The sequence below is a fragment of the Aethina tumida genome, chromosome 4, assembly GCF_024364675.1.
Source record: "Aethina tumida isolate Nest 87 chromosome 4, icAetTumi1.1, whole genome shotgun sequence".
Taxonomy (NCBI): Eukaryota; Metazoa; Arthropoda; class Insecta; order Coleoptera; family Nitidulidae; genus Aethina; species Aethina tumida.
Window position 1 is genome coordinate 5,403,659 of NC_065438.1, and position 19,664 is coordinate 5,423,322.

A 19,664-nucleotide genomic window follows, 5' to 3' on the forward strand; every position below is an offset into this window, starting at 1 on the left:
TTTTCTTTTCTTCAATTTATTTCATAAATAAACTTTTATCTAATAATTGATTTTTATGTATATAAAAATAAATTATTATTTTAATTTATAGAATACAATTTTATTATTTTTAAATCTTTCATTTTTTATTAGTAAAAATTAATTTTATACACAAATTAACTTTCTTTTTTAAATCGGAAATTCATATTGTCAAAATTTTTCTAATATTTATAAAAATTTTATTTATTTTAATTTACAGGACTCAATTTTTTATTATTTTTTAATTATTCATTTTTTTTATAGTAGAAATTAAGTTTATAAACAAAAAACTTTCTTATTTTTTGTGTAATTTATTAATTTTCTATTCTATTATGTAATGTAATTTATTATTTTCTATTTATTATTTATAATAATAATAAACCAAAGTGTATAATGAAATTTTTTTATTTCATATATTTTAATTTTTGTCTATAAAAAATATATATAAAATTTTATTATTTTTTTAATAGTAGAAACTAATTTTACACACAATTTCCTTCTCCTCAATTTATTTTATAAATAAACCTTTTTTAATAATTATTATATATAATAAATTGGAAAATTCATTCAAAACTTTCTTATTTTTTGTGTAATTTATTAATTTTCTGCTTTGTTTCCCTTTTCCTCAATTTACTTTATAAATTATTTATTATTTATAATAATATAAATGACAAAATTAAAAAAAGTAGTATATTTATTTTAAAATATATAAAACTTAAAAAGTATATTTTAATTTTTATAATTGATGTAATTAATGGACAAAAAATGTTTATTTAATGCCATATATTTATTTTCTGCTTCATTTTTCTTTTGCTCAATTAATTTTATAAATAGACTTTCTTCTTTTAATAATTATTATACATAAATATATGAAAAATTCATATTCCTAATTTTTTCTAATATTTATAAAAATAAATTTGTAAAAATCAATTTTTTTAAATTCAAAAAATGTTTATTTAATAATTTTCTGCTTCGTTTTTCTTTTCCTCAATTTATTTAATAAATAAACCTTCTTCTGTGAAAAATTAAATTGGAATAAAATTAAGTTCATATTCTTACATTTTTCTAATATTTATAAAAATAAATTATTATAATTTATAAAAATCAATTTTTTTATAAATTCTTAAATTTTATTATTATTTATAATAATAATGACAAAATTAAAAAGTAGTATATTTATTAAAAAATATATAAAACTTAAAAAGTATTTTTAATTTTTATAATTGATTGTAATTCTCATTTTGATTATTTTATATTCTTCAAAAATAGTAAAAAAATTAAATTAAAATATTTTTGTTGTATATTTTATTCCACATTTATGGTGTAATTTTCTTAGATTCATCTTTTACCACGCAGGATGAACTGGTTTACATTGTTTTTATTATATTTATAAAATGTTTAATAATAATTGATGTAATGAAAGTTGTTAAGTCCAATTGTAATACATCAATTCGCAATTTTCTGTCGCAGCAGTTGCATGTCGCTAATCGCATTCACACATTTAGCAAACGTTCATTTTCCCAACAAGAATCCGAAACGTTAATTGATTTCGCTTAAAATTGTACACGGAATGCCGCGTGCAAATTTATAAACGATTATTAATAAACATTTTCGCGATAACGCAATTAGGGTAAGGTCGAAATTTTTTACGTTGACACGAGACGGTATTAATGAAATTGGATTTTCGTTTAATTCAAGGAAAGCCCGTAATTTTCCGCTTTGATATGCATTATTTGCATATTAAATAAAATGTAAATATTGTAAATATTGTGTAATTCCTTCGACAATTACGATATTGATGATGGGAACGACGTCATTTAACATTTGAGCTAATGAGATGTATAATAAATTGCCAATTACTATTTCGATGTATTATAAATTCGTTTTGTGTGCAAGAAGTGTCAACTGTTGCGCCGCGTTATCAATATTTATAAGAAAACGTAACGAATTTCAATTAAAAGTCGTCCATCATTCGCCGCGGATTGAATCGCATTAAAATTATGAAGAACCCATTTACATGTAAATGCGCCTTCGCCTGGATTTGTTTTTGATAAACGTCTTCGGAGGAAGTCGCTCCATAATTAAATTAGTAATTATTTTCTTTCTGTACAGTTATTATGTTTCTAGTTGTGCATGATTTATTAATTTAATTATTTAAATCCTGTAAGTAAATTAAGCGGCTCGCATTCACGAACGGTTTCTGTGAACCACCAGTTCTTTGCTTCAGTTAACACCAGTGGCGTCGTCCGGTGGCTCTTTTTCACCGGACATCGATGACAGGTCCTCGTTAATTAAATTAATCGATCGCAGACGTACAGACTGACGACGACTATTCAAAAATCATCTAGTATCCTGTAGTCTTAATTTCATTCAGAACTATTTTGTACAGAATAGTGTAGGAGGTTTCAAAACTGTCTTAATTTTATCCAGAACTGCTTAGAAAGTTTCAGAACTGTCTTAATTTTATACAGAATAGCTTAGGAGGTTTCAAAACTGTCTCAATTTTATTTCGAACTGCTTAGAAAGTTTCATAAACTGTCTTAATTTTATTTAGAACTGCTTAGGAAGTTTCAGAACTGTCTTAATTTTGTACAGAATTACTTAAGGAGTGTCAGAACTGTCTTAATTTTGCACAGAATTGCTTAGGAGGTTTCAAAACTGTCTTAATTTCATTTAGAACTACTTAGAAAGTTTCAGGACTGTCTTGGTTTTATTTAGAACTGCTTAGAAAGTTTCATATCTGTCCTAATTTTATACAGAACTGTTTTAATTTTGTACAGAATTGCTTAAGGAGTGTCAGAACTGTCTTAATTTTGCACAGAATTGCTTAGAAGGTTTCAAAGCTGTCTTAATTTCATTTAGAACTACTTAGGAAGTTTCAGAACTGTCTTAGTTTTATTTAGAACTGCTTAGGAAGATTCAGATCTGTCCCAATTTTATACAGAACTGTTTTAATTTTGTACAGAATTGTTTAAGGTGTGTCAGAACTGTCTTAATTTTGCACAGAATTGCTTGGAAGGTTTCAAATCTGCCTTAATTTCATTCAGAACTATTTAGGAAGTTTCAGAATTGTCTTAGTTTTATTTAGAACTGCTGAGAAAGTTTCAGATCTGTCTTAATTTTATACAAAACTGTTTTAATTTTGTACAGAATTGCTTAAGGAGTGTCAGAACTGTCTTAATTTTGCACAGAATTGCTTGGGAGGTTTCAAAGCTGTCTTAATTTCATTTAGAATTACTTAGGAAGTTTCATAACTATCTTAGTTTTATTTAGAACTGTTGAGGAAGTTTCAGATCTGTCTTAATTTTATACAAAACTGTTTTAATTTTGTACAGAATTGCTTAAGGAGTGTCAGAACTGTCTTAATTTTGCACAGAATTGCTTGGGAGGTTTCAAAGCTGTCTTAATTTCATTTAGAATTACTTAGGAAGTTTCATAACTATCTTAGTTTTATTTAGAACTGTTGAGGAAGTTTCAGATCTGTCTAAATTTTATACAAAACTGTTTTAATTTTGTACAGAATTGCTTAAGGAGTGTCAGAACTGTCTTAATTTTGCACAGAATTGCTTAGAAGGTTTCAAAGCTGTCTTAATTTCATTTAGAACTACTTAGGAAGTTTCAAAACTATCTTAGTTTTATTTAGAACTGCTGAGGAAGTTTCAGATCTTTCTTAAGTTTATTCAGAACTGTTTAAATTTTGTACAGAATTGCTTAAGGAGTGTCAGAATTGTTTTAATTTTGCACAGAATTGCTTAGGAGGTTTCAAAGCTGCCTTAATTTCATTTAGAACTACTTAGAAAGTTTCAGGAGTGTCTTAGTTTTATTTAGAACTGCTGAGGAAGTTTCAGGTCTGTCTTAATTTTATACAAAACTGTTTTAATTTTGTACAGAATTGCTTAAGGAGTGTCAGAACTGTCTTAATTTTGCACAGAATTGCTTGGGAGGTTTCAAATCTGTCTTAATTTCATTTAGAATTACTTAGGAAGTTTCATAACTATCTTAGTTTTATTTAGAACTGTTGAGGAAGTTTCAGATCTGTCTTAATTTTATTCAGAACTGTTTAAATTTTGTACAAAATTGCTTAAGGAATGTCAGAACTGTCTTAATTTTGCACAGAATTGCTTGGGAGGTTTCAAAGCTGTCTTAATTTCATTTAGAATTACTTAGGAAGTTTCATAACTATCTTAGTTTTATTTAGAACTGTTGAGGAAGTTTCAGATCTGTCTTAATTTTATTAAGAACTGTTTAAATTTTGTACAAAATTGCTTAAGGAGTGTCAGAACTGTTTTAATTTTGCCCAGAATTGCTTGGAAGGTTTCAAAGCTGTCTTAATTTCATTTAGAACTACTTAGGAAGTTTCAGAACTATCTTAGTTTTATTTAGAACTGCTGAGAAAGTTTCAGATCTGTCTTAATTTTATTCAGAACTGTTTAAATTTTGTACAGAATTGCTTAAGGAGTGTCAGAACTGTTTTAATTTTGCACAGAATTGCTTAGGAGGTTTCAAAGCTGTCTTAATTTCATTTAGAACTACTTAGAAAGTTTCAGGAGTGTCTTAGTTTTATTTAGAACTGCTGAGGAAGTTTCAAATCTGTCTTAATTTTATTCAGAACTCTTTAAATTTTGCACAGAATTGCTTAAGGAGTGTCAAAACTGTTTTAATTTTGCACAGAATAACTTAGAAGGTTTCAAAGCTGTCTTAATTTCATTTAGAACTACTTAGGAAGTTTCAGAACTGTCTTAGTTTTATTTAGAACTGCTGAGGCAGTTTCAAATCTGTCTTAATTTTATTCAGAACTCTTTAAATTTTGTACAGAATTGCTTAAGGAGTGTCAGAACTGTTTTAATTATATTCAGAAATGTTGAGCAATCTGTTGAAATTAACACAGTTATTGATGTTTTAATAGTCTTTAGTTGCTTTCTGTGAATTTAAATTGTTTATTTATTGGCGGCCTTTTGTTTATTATAAATAACTAATCAATGGTCGAAGTGAAACTTTTAGCAAGTTATTAATTCAGCCTCTTCAAAATGAAAGAAACAAGAAGAGATGGTTAAGAGTTTATGGCTAAATAACATAAGTCATCGGTTCCCGCATTATTAAAAAATTTAGAAAAACTGCCCAAGTGAAGTTCGAAAAACTTAGAAAATAGACAAATGACACCAGACCTACAAGAAAAATCCTGGTTACTACTAAAAATGTGAAAGTCCAATTTTGACTTGCTACTGCCATCCAATTCAAGTATTATAGTACAGCTTTTATTTTTAATATATTTAAATAAGTTGCTATAATTATGGCCACTACTATACTCCAATTCTAATTAATAGTAAATAGCCCCCTAGTGGACCATCTTATAATCATAAAACTATTTTCGATTCCTGCTTTATCGACTCTAATTTCAAACAACAACGTACTTGATTGAATAAAACTCCACCAAAATCAAGTCCCTTATGAATCCCCATAGTAACAAACAAAAGAAACAAACAAACAAAACTATAATTTCAAACAAATTCGGCTCCACAACTCAGTAGCAAAATGAACTTCTTCGAAGACGTTTGGTCCTACTTGGTAGGAACATTAATTTTGTTGGTCATCAGTTACGTCGTGATAGTAAGACGTAACAAAACAGTGCAAGAGTTGCACAGGCAGGAAAAGGGTGAGCCATTTTTATTTAGGATTTTAGTGTGATTGTTTAACATATATAACATAATTGTGCAGAGTTGAACCGCATGTATGGTAAACCGGAGTATGCGCAGGGCACACCGGAATGCGAATTTAATGTACTGGACTCGGTTGATGATGAAGATGAGGATATGGACGGCAATGATTTCTAATTCGCATATGGAATCATAGTTAACTTGACTTGTAGGTAGTTATATTGTAATTTTGTACAATATTTTAGACGTTTGTAATTTTTTCATAAGCATGTGATTTTGTATGATGAGTAATAAAGCTATGACTAAAATTGTGTATTATATATTTAAGTGTGTATGTATATTAATTTTATTTTTATTTTCAATAATGTATTTTTATATTGAAGCTAATTAAGTCCCTTTTGTTCATTTTAAAGGGTATCAATATCTCAATAAGGAACAACATTAAGGGAAAAATTAATGAATAGCCAAACACAGTAATTAGGCAACATTTATCAGATATTTTTTGTATTTACAATGCTAAAACTACTTAAGTCAAGTAAAAACTGAACCAATCAACAAAAAATAACTATAAACAATTATAAAATATTAAAAATTGACACTAAAAAGACCATAGTAACTTCTCTAACATGCTGACTTCTTTTGTTAATTTAGAATTGCTTTTAAATATTTTAGATCAATTGTTTTAAACAATAAACAAGGAAAAAATTATATAGGATTCATTAAAAATGTTTTATATCGTACAACGTTTAAATAATTTTCTTAATTACATTAATAAAATCATTAACAAAATGTTTAATTAATGCCAAATATCAACTGTTCATTATATTAATTGTTTATTAAGTCACTAAAAGGACCATAGTAACCTCTTTGACATTTAAAATAGCTTTTAAATATTTTCGATCGATTGTTTTAAACAATTTACAAGGAAAAAATTATATACGATTCATTAAAAATGTTGTTTTATATCGTAATATATAAATAATTTTCTTAGTTAATTACATTAATAAACTCATTAACAAAATGTTTAATTAATGCCAAATATCAACTGTTCATTATGTTAATTGTTTATTAAGCCATTATTGTAAATTGGATGTAGTTTAATTAATTTAAATGATTAATACGTCAGCACTAAATGTAATTTTAAAATATATACGTTTTTTCTAAATTACAATTGACGTTTACCAAAAGTCAATTTGACATTTTTTTAATGATTTCAGAAAAGATGGCAGCACAATACAATATAATTTAATTTTCTTAAGTTAATATTTAAATAATTGCCGCAGTTTATATAATTAAGTATTTATAAAATTTTACTTTAAATAAGTAGAAAGATTTTATTAGACAATTAATCAAACTGAAAGAATTTATTTATAAAATAATTCATTTTAGTTTAGTGATTTATTATTAAGATTTTTACTACACAAATTAAACTAGTAAGTTCATAAATATAAATTGAAAAAACTGTATAAATTCCTCACGTGTTAAACCAGATACAGCCTGTTGCAAAACAAAGAAACTAAAATAAACCAGCTAAACTTTGGACAAAAACTGGACAGCATATTCAACCCAAATAACACCAACAACACTCGTTTAAGAAATGTTAATTTGTATTCAAATTCCTTCATAAATTTGTTATTTTAATTATTATTCATTATTAGGAACAAAATTAATAAATATAATAAAAATTTCACAAATTATATCATTTTTACAATATGTCGATAAATTTAACAAATCAATCTGTAAATATTAATCTTTTTCAATAACTGATAATTGTCAGTTTATTTACTTATAAATTGAATTAATACTTCAACTCTTAACAAGGTATAACCTGTTGAAAAAGAATGAGAGTTTAAAACTAAAATAAACTAGCTAATCCTTGGACAAAAATTGGACAGTATATGCAACCTAGATAACACCAACAACACTTATTATTTATTTAAGAAATATTAATTTGTATTCAAATTCCTCTATAAATTATTGGGAACAAAATTAAAATATAATTGTGATAAAAAATTGCAAGATTCCAAGTACTAAAATAAAACTGAAACATGTATGTGTAGTAAATTGTATAATAATAATAATAATAATATAAGTCAATGAATTTAACAAATTAATCTGTAAATATTATATTTTTCAATATTAATGATAATTTTCAGTTTATTTATTTATAAACTGAATTAATACTCCAACTCTTAACAAGGTATAACCTGTTGCAAAATAAACCACCTAATCCTTGGATAAAAATTGGACAGTATATGCAACCTAGATAACACCAACAACACTTATTTAAGAAATGTTAATTTATATTCAAATTCTCTCATAAACTGATTTTAATTATTAGGAACAAAATCAAAAAGGTAATGTGATAGAAAATTCAAAAATTATAATAATAAAACAAGACTAAAACAATTTTGTACAGTGAAATTAATAAAAAATAAAATAATCAGTTTTACAACAAAGTCAATAAATTTAACCAAGTAATCTGTAAATATTAATCTTCTTCAATAATTGATAATTGTTAATTTATTTCATTATACGTTTGATTAATTCTTCACCTCTTAACAAGGTGCAACCTGTTAAGAGGTAAAATAGCAATTACCCCCTTAAACAAAAACTGCCCAGTATATGCAACCCAACAATAGTAATTCATCGAATATGAAAAATTGTCATAATTACTTTAAATTGTATTTTGTATATTTTTCAGGTATATTGTTGAATATTTATTTCTATTTTTATATTTACTTGGTGATTAGAAAATTTAAAAAATATTGATTTAGGAAAATTTGATTATTTTGAAATTTCCAAGAAAAATATTAAAAATTAAATTAAATTGAAGATGTCAAAAATTTGCAATAACAATAAAACATTTTTATACAGTCAAAATTGTCAATAAATTTAACAAATTAATTAAAACATTTTGATAATTCGTTCCTTACAAACTGAATGAATTCCTCACCTCGTTAACAAGCTACAACCTGTTGCGAAACAATAACGACTCAACACACAAACGGGTTAATCCTTAAACCAAAAACTGGTCAGTGTATGCAACCAAAACAGCACCAACAAAACACAAAAATCCTCGAACACTTATTACCAGAATGAGAATCGTCCGATATTGGTCGTCGGCTCGGCCAGTCCTTCGGGGTCCGGTGTCGAAATCGGGTAACTCGTGCGCGAGCAATTATGCCGCGTTCAGCGCCAGGTGCGAGCGGGCGACCGTTCCGGAGGCGTCGCGAGATTCAGTCGAGCGCAACACAGCGCGAGGACTGCGCGAGGTACGCGGCGGCCGGGTCGCGGGTGGGCGGCGGTTCGCGCGGCGACGCCCGAGGGCGGCGCGGCCCGGCCCACCGGTCGCCGGCTTGCCCGCTCGGCGTCGGGCGCGGGGCGGTGGATCGGACGGTCGGTGGGCGGATGGTTTTTTTTAATTGAGACGTTCGAGGTTATTTACGGAACGCGCGTTAATTGGGGTACCGGTTAAAAAATATTCAAATTAGCGGATAATGAGGTGGGGTTATTGTGTTCGGACGGGCTTTGATTTATTGGTCGTTTCGATTGTGCGGAGGATAATGTTCTTTTTTGTGCTGTTGCCCAAATATAAATTAAATGGGAAACATTCCTTACTCAATTAATTAAGAACAAACAAAAAATGTCTATTAATTAAATGATTTATTAATAATATTAAACATTCGTTAATAATTTTTAAACATAAATAATAAAATAAAAAAATATGTATTCAACGCAAAAAATACCTAAAACATAATATATAAATTGTTGTTGTTATTTATTTATTGTTGTAAATGGATTTTAATTATGTCTATCAGTTTGTATAAATTAAGCTTTTAAAACTGAATAAAAATTAATAATTATATACACATTTTTCAGTACAATAACTGTCAGTTTTGTTCAAAAAACCAGTGTTACCAATTGTTTGTCCTCCTTACCAACTTACCAAAATATATATTAATTTATTAAGTCTTAAACTAATTATTTTCATTTTTTTTTTGTATATTGTTTATAAGTTTTATTAGTAATAATTAACAAGAATATTTTTCAGATGAAAATTCAAAAAATGGTGGATGCACAGTTAATAAATTCCTAATAATTTTGTACATATAAATAAATTAAAGTATTAATATTAAAACAATGAAATATTATGTGTCTAATTAAAATAAATATCTGAATATTCTTACATATTGTAATTTATGTATATTATTTCAAGTAAATTTCTTTCTATACAAAACTAGATACATAATAGAAATTTTTTTAATATTAGGAAATTTCTTCCTGATCAAACTAAACGTAAAACTTGAAATTTAAGCTTTATTAAACGGATATAATTTTCTTTTTTCTGAACAAACTTTTTTATAATAATATTAATACATATTAGAAAGTTAATTAGCTTTTAATTACCTGAAACTAAATCTATTTTCTGTTTTTATTTTAAACTAAACGAAAATTAGAGATAATTTTCCCTAAAAATAATAAAAATTTGATTACTTTTTTTTAATTATATGAATATATATTTTAAACTTGAAAATAAATTTCTTTTTCCTAAGACAAAGGGTTTTTTCAAATAAAATAAATAAATAAATTGTGTAAAAATTCCTTTTTTCTGGCATAACTAGATATAATTTTCCATAAAAATATTAGTAAATTTATTACACTTCAAAATAATCTGAAAGAAAATTTCTTCATCTAAACAAAATTCGAGATAAATCTGTATAAAAAAAATATTAGAGACCTTGTTAATTTTTAATGTTAATTGGGAGTATATTAGAGGTAATTTTAGATTAAAATATTATAAATTTTATTGCTTTTTTGAAATAAACTGAAAGAAAATTATTTTATTTTAATAAAACTAGAAATATAATTATATAAATTTTAGAGGTTTATACTTTTTAAAATAAACTGAAAGAATAACAAAATTCGACATAAATCTGTATAAAAATGAATATTAGAAAGCTTATTAGTTTTTTATGTAAACTGAGAGTACATTTATTTAAAATTAGAGGTAATTTTACATTAAAATATTATAAATTTTATTGTTTTTCCAAATAAACTGAAAGAAAATTACTTTATTTTAATAAAACTAGAAATAGTATTATATATATTTTAGCGGTTTATACTTTTTAATATAAATTGAAAAGAAGTTCCTTTTAAATAAATATAATTTTCTATAAAAATATAAGTCAATGTATTACACTTCAAGATAAACTGGAAGAAGACCTCTTTATATAAACAAAACTAGACATAAATCTGTGTAAAAATACATATTAGAGAGTTTATTAGTTTTTAAAACAACTTTAAGTAAGTTTTTCTTCGTCTTAATAAAATTAGAGGTAATTTGATATTAAAATATTTTATTGCTTTATCTAAACAAAATTAAAGATAAAGTTATGTAAAAAAAATATTACAGACTATTAGTTTTTAAATTAAACGTTTTTTTTCCTCTTAACAAAATTAGAGGTACATTAAAATATTACAAATTTTATTACTTTTCGAAATAAAATGAAAGAAAATTCGTCTATTTTAAACAGATTAAAATTAAAATATTAGAGGTTAAATTAAACTGAAAGTACGTTTTTTCCTCTTAACAAAATTAGAGGTTACATTAAAATATTACAAATTTTATCACTTTTCGAAATAAACTGAAATAAAAGTAATTTATTTTTAATAAAACTAGAAATAGATTAAAATTAAACAATTAGAGGTTAAATTAAACTGAAAGTACGTTTTTTCTTTCTAATAGAATTAGGGGTTACATTAAAATATTACAAATTTTATCACTTTTCGAAATAAACTGAAACAAAATTAATTTATTTTTAATAAAACTAGAAATAGATTAAAATTAAACTATTAGAGGTTAAATTAAACTGAAAGTACGTTTTTTCTTCCTAACAAAATTAGGGATTACATTAAAATGTTACAAATTTCATCTCTTTTCGAAATAAACTGAAACAAAATTAATTTATTTTTAATAAAACTATAAATAGATTAAAATTAAACCATTAGAGGTTAAATTAAACTGAAAGTACGTTTTTTCTTCCTAACAAAATTAGGGATTACATTAAAATGTTACAAATTTCATCACTTTTCGAAATAAACTGAAACAAAATTAATTTATTTTTAATAAAACTAGAAATAGATTAAAATTAAACTATTAGAGGTTAAATTAAACTGAAAGTACGTTTTTTCTTTCTAACAAAATTAGGGGTTACATTAAAATGTTACAAATTTCATCACTTTTCGAAATAAACTGAAACAAATTTAATTTATTTTTAATAAAACTAGAAATAGATTAAAATTAAACTATTAGAGGTTAAATTAAACTGAAAGTACGTTTTTTCTTCCTAACAAAATTAGGGATTACATTAAAATGTTACAAATTTCATCACTTTTCGAAATAAACTGAAACAAAATTAATTTATTTTTAATAAAACTAAAAATAGATTAAAATTAAACTATTAGAGGCTAAATTAAACTGAAAGTACGTTTTTTCTTCCTAACAAAATTCGGGGTTACATTAAGATGTTATAAATTTTATTACTTTTCAAAATAAACTGAAAAAAAAATTGTTTATTTTAATAAAACTAGAAACAGGTTTAATTAGAAATATCAGAGGTTCTCACTTTTTAAAATAAATTGAGAAGGAGTTTTTTCCTCTTAACAAAATTAGAGGTAACTTTAGATTAAAATATTAGAAATTTTAATACTTTTCGTAATAAACTGAAAAAAAAACAGGTGTTTTAATAAGATTAGAAATAGATTTATATTTTATAAAATAAATTGAGAGTTAAAATTAAATTTTAAAACTTAATACTATTAAAAAAATTGAGAAGTAGATTTTCCTGTGATAAAATTAGATATAAAAATATTAGTAAATTAAGTGTACTTTAAAATAAACTAAATGAAAATTACTTTATCTAAACAAAATTAGAGATACAGCTGTGTAAAAATAGATATTAGAGAGTTTATTAATTTTTAAATTAAATTGAAAGTAAATTTTTCCCTCTTAATAAAATTAGAAGTAACATTTCGAAGTACTCTGAAAGAAAATTAGTTTACTTTAATAAAACTAGAAATATATTTAAATAAAAATATACTTTTTGAAATAAATTGAGAGAAGTTCATTTTTCCTGATAAAATCACATATAATTTTTCATAAAAATATATTTTATTTAAAATAAACTGAAAAAACGTCTTTATCTAAACAAAATTAGAGATATTCTTGTATAAAAATAGATATTATAGAGTTTTTAAATAAACTGAAAGTAAACTTTTTTCTTTTTAACAAAATTAAAGGTAAATTTATAAAAAAAATATTAGTTTTATTATTTTTTAAAAATAAAAAAATTCTGTTTTATTATCAAATTAGAAAAATTAAAGTAAACTTTTTTCTTTTAACAAAATTATAGGTAAATTTATAAAAAAAAATATTAGTTTTATTATTTTTTAAAAATAAAAAAATTCTGTTTTATAATCAAATTAGAAAAAATATTATATTTTAAAATCATTCGAATTTTTTTCTCACAAAAACTAAAGATAGTTTTATATAAATAAATAAGAATATTTTTTAATTATTTTATCTTTTTCTATTTAATTTTCTAAAAAAATATAATATATTTATCCATTTTTTAAAATAAACTAAAAATATTTTCCTACACAAAACTAGATGGAGTTTTCTATAAAAATATTAAGAGAGTTTACTATTTTTAAAAATAAACTGAAAGGAATTATTTTAACAAATTATTAACATTCTGTAAAAATATACTGACAGAGACTTAAACTGGAAATTCCCTTTAATTATTGAAACTAGTATTTTTTCTATAAATATATAAAAAAAATGAAAAGGAAACATTTTGACAAAATTAAAGATATTTCAAAAATCTTTTTAATTTTAAATTAAAATTATTTATTTAATTAAATGTATATAAAAATATATATTAGAGAAGAGAAAAAAATTATTTTACTACTTTTTGTAGAAAACTAGGACAAATTTTGAATAAAAAATATTTGAAATTAAGTGATAAGTAATATAAATAAAAAATCCCATTTTAATTGAAAATTATAAAATGTTTAACAATTTTTAAATAAAATTTACTATTTGATTTCTATTAATTGTATGGAAAAGTAATCTTCACATATACATAAAGTTTTGTCTTGTTGATAATAATTCTAATTAATTATCATTGTTTTACTAATATTGTGAAATAATTTTATTCCCTTTCTTAATGTGAACATTACAAAACAATCCCATTGGGAATTATTTCGGAACAACGGTTTCCAAGTAAAGTTGTTGGCATAATACAACAATTTAGATTAGATCTTCAATTAAATAATGAAACGGCGACGACAAAGAAACAATTTATCCATTGTTAATGACCGCCTAATTAAATATTTCCTCGATTAGCATTTCCCACCGGCAATAAAACGCTCCCAATCGAATAAACACCGCGTCGTCCCGCTTTTCTATATTTAATTACGGACGCGCAGCCTCGACGGCTTAATCACCGCGCCCGATGCAAATTGGGCGAGCGTTGAGGAACGGGCGCCGCGTGTGTTTCGTGCGAGGTGCGCCCGGCGGTGGCGGCGCACCGTACGCCGGACGGGACCGGGCGAATGGGAACGCGACGGGCCCCACCATGTGCGAGAAAATGGCGAGTGCAGACGGTTTTTATTGACGGCGGATCGAGGAGCCGAGGCTCCGGTGCCGGTTTTATTATTGGTTTTTATCGACCGCGGTCGGGGATCCAGGCCCGGGGGTGTGCGGCGGATGGATGGGGGATTAATGTGGCGTTCCTTGCAATTGGTACCATAAAAAATTGTTTTTTTATTTTAATTGGTGGGATGTTAAAAGCAACGCAATATATTTGTGTTTATTAATGTATAAATTAAATTATATTTTTTAAAGTTTTAAGACATGAAACCCCAATATTTTCAAAATTTATATGTATAATTCTGTACAAAAAAATAGTACAGTTTTTATTCTACACATTTATGATAGTTTTAATTTTTCAATTGAAAATCTTAAAGTTTTAGACATGAAAGTCTAAATCCCAATATTTTCAAATTAAAATATTACTTTACAAAATAATACATTTTATTCAATAAATTTATAATAATTTAATTTTTTAACGGGATATCTCGAAATTTTGGACATGAAATCCAAATCCCAATATTTTCAAAAATATGTATATTATTCCAGACAAAAAAATTGGTATAGTTGTTTACATAATTTAAAATTTCAATGGGAAATCTCAAAATTTTGGTTATGTAATTCTAAATCCCAATATTTTCAAATTAAAATATTACTCTGAACAACAGAATTTGTATAGTTGTCAAAATAATATATTTTATTCAATAAATTTATAATAATTTAAATTTTTTAATGGGATATCTCGAAATTTTGGGCATAAAATACAAATCCCAATATTTTTAAAAATATATATATTATTCCGGACAAAAAAATTGGTATAGTAGATTAGATAATTTAACATTTAAATGGGTAATCTCGAAATTTTGGTTATATAATTCTAAATCCCAATATTTTCTAATTAAAATATTACTCTGAACAAAAAAATTTGTATAGTTGTCAAAATTATATATTTTATTCAATAAATTTATAATAATTTAAATTTTTTAATGGGATATCTCGATATTTTAGACCTGAAATACAAATCCCAATATTTTCAAATAAATATATATTATTCCGATCAAAAAAATTGGTATAGTTGTTTAGATAATTTTACATTTCAATGGGAAACCTCAAAATTTTGGTTATGTAATTCTAAATTACAATATTTTCAAATTAATATATTACTCTGAACAAAAAAAAATTGTATAGTTGTCAAAATAATATATTTTATTCAAGAAATTTATAATAATTTAAATTTTTTAATGAGATATCTCGAAATTTTGGACATGAAATACAAATCTAAATATTTTCAAAAATATTATTATATTATTCCAGACAAAAAAATTGGTATAGTTGTTTAGATAATTTAACATTTCGATGGGAAATTGCGAAATTTTGGTTATGTAATTCTAAATTCCAATATTTTCAAATTAAAATATTACTCTGAACAACAAAATTTGTACAGTTGTCAAAATAATATATTTTATTCAATAAATTTATAAAAATTTAAATTTTTTAATGGGATAACTCGAAATTTTGGACATGAAATACAAATCTTAATATTTTCAAATAAATATATATTATTCCGGTCAAAAAATTGGTATAGTTGTTTTGATAATTTAACATTTCGATGGGAAATTTCGAAATTTTGGTTATGTAATTCTAAATTCCAAAATTTTTAAATTAAAATATTACTCTGAACAAAAAAATTTGTATAATTGTCAAAATAATAAATTTTATTCAATAAATTTATAAAAATTTAAATTTTTTAATGCGATATCTCGAAATTTTAGACCTGAAATACAAATCCCAATATTTTCAAATAAATATATATTATTCCGGTCAAAAAATTGGTATAGTTATTTAGATAATTTAACATTTCAATGGGAAATCTCGAAATTTTGGTTATGAAATTCTAAATCCCAATATTTTCAAATTAAAATATTACTCTGAACAAAAAAATTTGTATAGTTATCAAAATAATATATTTTATTAAATAAATTTATAATAATTAAATTTTTTTAATGGGATATCCCGAAATTTTGGACATGAAATACAAATACCAATATTTTCAAAAATCTATATATTATTCCGGACCCAAAAATTAGTATAATATATTTTCAAATTAAAATATTACTCTGAACAAAAAATTTGTTTAGTTGTCAAAATAATATACTTTATTCAATAAATTTATAATAATTTAAATTTTTTTAATGGGATATCCCGAAATTTTGGACTTGAATACAAATCCCAATATTTTCAAAAATATGTATATTATTCCAGACAAAAAAATTGGTATAGTTGTTGAGGTAATTTAACATTTCGATGAGAAATTTCGAAATTTTGGTTATGTAATTCTAAATTCCAATATTTTCAAATTAAAATATTACTCTGAACAAAAAAATTTTTATAGTTGTCAAAATAATATATTTTATTCAATAAATTTATAATAATTTAAATTTTTTAATGGAATATCTCGAAATTTTAGACCTGAAATACAAGTCCCAATATTTTCAAATAAATATATATTATTCAGATCAAAAAAATTGGTATAGTTGTTTAGATAATTTAACACTTCAATGGGAAATCTCGAAATTTTGGTTATGTAATTCTAAATTACAATATTTTCAAATTAACATATTACTCTGAACAAAAAAAATTGTATAGTTGTCAAAATAATATATTTTATTCAAGAAATTTATAATAATTTAAATTTTTTAATGGGATATCTTGAAATTTTAGACATGAAATATACATCCCAATATTTTCAAATATATACATAATATATCGAAATTTTGTTTATGAAATTCTAAATCCCAATATTTTTCAAAAAATTCAAATTATTCTTTTAATTTATAATAATTTTAATTTTTCAATAGGAAATCTCAAAATTTCAGTCATGTAACTCTAATTCTCAATATTTTTAAAAATAAATATATTTATCATTGACAAAAAAATAGTATAGTTGCCAAGATATTTTATTTTATTCGATAAATTTATAATAATTTTAATTATTCAATGTGAAATCTTGAACTTTTGGTCACGAAATTCCAATATTGTACTCATTCTTTTGTTTATTTTCTAAACACATTCTCCTTTGTTAATATTTATTAGTCAATATTAACAAAATAATAATAAATTGTGTAAACCATGAAATATAAACCTCGTTCTCTTAAAGCATTTATTAAACTTGTGAAAACGTTCTTATTTATTTGATTAATATACTTTTGGAATTCATTTTTTTAACATTTTATAACGTTTTATACTGTAGTTTAGAAATATCCTGTTGCTGGAAACAATAAATAAATAAATTTATATAATCTATTATATTCCTTAACAGTAAACTTAAAGGTAAAAGTATATTTTTTTATTAGTAGTATTTGATTCCACAAAAACAACAATATTTACAAAAATAAATTATTAGATTAAACAACTGTTATTTATTAGTTATTATATAATTAATATATTATATACAAGAAATATATTTTAATATACAACTGATATAATTCGAAAAAAGGACAATATTCGTAGACAAATTTAAAATATCGACACATTTTAAAATATCTTACATTAATTTTTTCAATTCAATTTAAATAGATAAATAATTAAAAAATATCTAAAAGATTTTTTGAAAAAAAAAACAATATTTTTAAAAATTATTTATAGTTACCAATCTATATGTAACAAATATTTCAAAGTTTTTACTTAAGTCAAATTAGCAAGTACTTACATGTCTAACAACATGCACAAATGGATAAACAATACTACTTCAATTGTCCTTAATATGAGCGAATTCGCCCATAATAATTTATCTAGTATTCAACTAACGAGTTTTTTCATCGGTTTTAGCAGTAATTAATATCCTGACTATCATTATTTATATTTATCACATGCCTGTTTATAAAATTTGTCATAAAATGGAACATAATAATTGTTTGATAGTTCGTTTGTGCGTTCACAAACTTAAAATTATGGCGTATTAATCATTAATGAGTTGTTGTGTATGATAACTATGTCATTTAATGATATAACTTGTTTCTAATCAATTTCTTTTTAATTTTATTGCTTGAAACTATATTTGACATATCTTATCGCCACCAATGAAATGTGGGAGGAGTGTAAAACAGAGTAAAGTTTAAATATCTTTACAAGTTTAAAGTATTAAAATGATATTCGATAAATATTCTCACTGAATCAAGTTAGAAAATAAACTTATATTGGAAGGAGCATTTATAGGCCAACCCTAAATTCTAGGTAGCTGAGGCGATGATGTCCAAGAGCCAGAACAGATGAGTCCAAGATTTTCCGCCGAAAGTACCATCGAAGACGGGCTCTAGTCGGTGCTCTAGTAAAGTTTACTTGTCCTAGTTCCTGACAGAAATGCGGACACTCTACAGCTATCGAAATGAGGACCTTCCTATTGCATAATTGTATGAATTCAACACCAATATTCCTTATTCTGATACAATTTATTTCCGTAGAGACTGGGATGATGATGTCCAAGAGCCAAAGGCAATGGAAACTGATGAATTCAAGATGTTCTGCCAAAAGTACCGCCAAGGACGTTGGATTCCAGCTCTGGTAACGTTTACTTGTCCTAGTTCCTGACAGAAATGCTGAAACTCTCACAGCTATCGAAATGAGGACCCTTTCTATTGCTTAATTAAATATATTAGACAGTAATACCCCTTATTGTGATACAATTTATTTCAGAAATACTGAAACTTTTATAGCTTTCGAAACGAAGACTCTTTCTGTTGCTCAATTAAATGTATTAGACAGCAGTACCCCTTATTCTGATACAATTTATTTCCATAGTGACTGGGATGATGATGTCCAAGAGCCAAAAGCAGTGGAAACATGAATCCAAGATTTTCTGCCAAAAGTACCGCCGAGAACGTTGGAATCCAGTAGGGGCTCTGGTAACGTTTACTTGTCCTAGTTCCTGGCACAAATACTGAAACTCTTCTAGCTATCAAGGAGTCCTAGATTTTCCGTTGATGATATCATCGAAGACATTGGATTCCAGTCGAGGTCATGGTAATGTTTTGATATCAAAGTTCCTGACATCCAAGACGGAAATGCGGAAACTCTTTAGAACTACCTAAACAAGGACTTAAGCAAGGAAACTGACAACACAACCCTAAATTAGAAATAAAAGCAGTCACTTTATAACCCACATACTGGATAGGTTCATACTTATCAATACTGTATACAGCAGTGTAGAAAACAATTCACTGCCCCTGTATGACAATATATTATTGTGTTTGTACTGTATTTAATAATTGTGTATGAATTTAAATTGGTAAAAATCAATTATAATATAACTGACCTTTAACTAGAATCATTTTATTACT

General features: G+C 24.8%; 1 protein-coding gene and 1 long non-coding RNA gene across 4 annotated transcripts in view; one reads left to right on the plus strand and one right to left on the minus strand.

Moving 5' to 3' along the window:
* Positions 1-8,900, minus strand: part of LOC109603675 (homeobox protein aristaless-like) — a 158,939-nt gene extending 150,039 nt beyond the window's left edge. For 2 of the 3 annotated variants that reach the window (XM_049966456.1, XM_049966454.1), the window contains exon 1: positions 8,629-8,900. The gene's annotated coding sequence lies outside the window, so the exon portion shown is untranslated. The remainder of the gene's footprint in view (positions 1-8,628) is intronic. The other variant, XM_049966455.1, reaches the window with a different exon arrangement.
* The window catches only part of LOC109605733 (uncharacterized), a 29,822-nt gene extending 10,246 nt beyond the window's left edge, over positions 1-19,576 (plus strand). The window contains exons 2-4 of the long non-coding RNA XR_007547857.1: positions 18,562-18,737; positions 18,789-18,888; positions 19,126-19,576. This is a non-coding gene — a long non-coding RNA (uncharacterized LOC109605733). The remainder of the gene's footprint in view (positions 1-18,561; positions 18,738-18,788; positions 18,889-19,125) is intronic.
* Positions 19,577-19,664: the final 88 nt, after the last annotated feature.